Source organism: Rhinopithecus bieti, unplaced genomic scaffold (genome assembly GCF_001698545.2).
Source record: "Rhinopithecus bieti isolate Rb0 unplaced genomic scaffold, ASM169854v2 scaffold_3734, whole genome shotgun sequence".
Lineage (NCBI taxonomy): Eukaryota > Metazoa > Chordata > Mammalia > Primates > Cercopithecidae > Rhinopithecus > Rhinopithecus bieti.
The window spans coordinates 5,343,499-5,345,833 of NW_016804423.1; the positions used below are offsets into that span (position 1 = coordinate 5,343,499).

Genomic DNA, 2,335 nt, shown 5'->3' on the forward strand with positions numbered 1-2,335 from the left:
GAGGGAGGGAGGGAGGGAGGGAGGGAAGGAGGGAAGGAGGGAAGGAGGGAAGGAAGGAAGGAAGGAAGGAAGGAAGGGCGGGCGGGCACAACCTGATAGAAATATAACATGAGCAATATAAGTAGTTTAAATTTTCTAGCAGTTATGTTAAAAAAAAAGTAAAAATAGGTAAAACTAATCTTAATGTATTTTATTTTACCAAATATATACAAAATAGTATCATTTCAACATGTAATCAGTATGAAAAAATATTGAAATAGTTTACATTTTGTCCATATTAAATATCTGAAATTTAGGATGCATTTTACACTTACCCCGTATCCCAGTTGAGACTAGCCACATTTCAAGTGCCTGGCAACCACCTGTGATGAACAGGGCAGAGCTAAATAAATAGCCTTGATCTAAAGCCAGCAATTGAAATTACGATCATCACAGTGAGGACTCTGCATTAACTGTAGGCTAATACATAGACATTGCTTCCTCTGAAGAGTTCCATTTCATGGTTAAAATGACAGCAAAGCCTGGGTGCAGTGGCTTACGCCTGTAATCCTAGCAATTTGGGAGGCCAAGGCGGGCGGATCACCTGAGGTCAGGAGTTCAAGACCAGCCTGGCCAACATAGTGAAACCCTGCCTCTACTAAAAATACAAAAATTAGCCAGGCATGGTGACGGGAGCCTGTAGTCCCAGCTACTCAGGAGGTTGAGACACGAGAATCTCTTGAACCCAGGAAGTGGAGGTTGCAATGAGCTGAGATCAGGCCACTGCACTCCAGCCTGGACAGAGTGAGACTCCACCTAAAAAAAAAAAAAAAAATGACAGCAAAAAAGCAGCAGCAGCAGCTTCCCTGTGCATATCAACGTTTGTCTGTATTTTAATCCCATAAACTTTACCCCTGGGAGAATCTGTCCACACCATGGACTTAGATGAAAATCCCTATACTGATGAGGATATAACCTAGTAAATGCTCAATTTTAAAAAAAAGATGAGCCATAGACTGGAAGGAAACATTTGCAAATCACCTATCTAATAAAACACTTTATCCAGACATATTTTTAAAACTCTCAAAACTCAATAACAATAAAAGTGGAAAAACATTTTGACAGATAAGGTTTCACAGCAAATAAGCACATGAAATGATGCTCAATAACATCACATTAGGAATACTGATGCCATTTACAAACCAGATCAATTAAAGCCACAATGAAATGCCACTACACACCTGTAAGATGCCTAAAATGAAGAGTGCTGACCACGCTAAGAATGGACAAGGACTGGAGCCCCTGGAATCTCACACACTTAGGCTGAGAATGTCAAATGGTTTGACCATTTTGGCAGTCTCTTAAAAAACGAAATGTAAACCTGTCACGTGATCTAGCCATTCCTCTCCTAAGAATTTACTCAAGAAAAATGAAAGCATTTATCCACATAACTTGTGCACCAATGTTCACAGCAGCTTTGTTTATAATGTACTTTGGGAACAACCCAAAGAGGCCCACACAGGAGAATGGATGAGCCCACGGTGATGCAGCCACAGCAGGGGCTACTCAGAAAGAAAGCAGAGCTAACTTCTGATGCAGGAACAACATGAAATGCACCTGGACATAATTAGGGTTACTGAAAACACCCAACACAAACCAAATGTAACAGAATTCTACAAAATGAGAGCTGTCTATGACAGAAAGCAGGGCAGCAGCTGCCTGGGGATGGGACCCTGACGAGAGGGGCGGGGAAAGGGCTACGCAAGAACGCTTCCCCCGGGGCTGTAGTGTTGGACTCCTGCTGCCCACGCCCATCAACACGCATCAGATTACAGACTTGAATTGTGTTAATATTAACACAACAATATATTCTGTGTCACGACAACCTAACCAGTGAGGCTACAACTGAGCATATTTCTTTGTGTTTTATATGTTTTCTTGTGTTTTGTATTTCTTTCCTAAATTCCTCACTGATACGCTTGGAATTATTAGTAGACATTAAATTCATTTACAAGGGCCTGCTATAATTAAGAATATAGATTTTGTGGTCAATGTTGTAATTAGATTTTCTAAGTCTGTCATTTGTCTTGACTATTGTAATGCTGACTTTCACTGGGAAACAGTTTTCCATTTTATGTAGTTAAATCTTTCACCACCTTCCTTCATAGTTTTCATCCTTGGTGTCATGTTAAAAGTCAGAAACCCTGGGATTATAAAAATATTGCATTTTTTTCTAGTAATTATGCTTTTAATCATTCATATTTACCCTATCTGAATTTAATCTATCTGAATTTTTCTTCTGAGCTAAAGTCTTTAATTTAAATTTTCTCCAAATGGTCTGTGCCTGAAACAATTT

General features: G+C 39.6%; 1 long non-coding RNA gene across 1 annotated transcript in view; it reads right to left on the reverse strand.

Moving 5' to 3' along the window:
- LOC108527077 (uncharacterized) overlaps positions 1 to 582 on the reverse strand; it is a 56,419-nt gene extending 55,837 nt beyond the window's left edge. The window contains exon 1 of the long non-coding RNA XR_001884687.1: positions 315 to 582. This is a non-coding gene — a long non-coding RNA (uncharacterized LOC108527077). The remainder of the gene's footprint in view (positions 1 to 314) is intronic.
- Between the last annotated feature and the right edge of the window lie 1,753 nt (positions 583 to 2,335).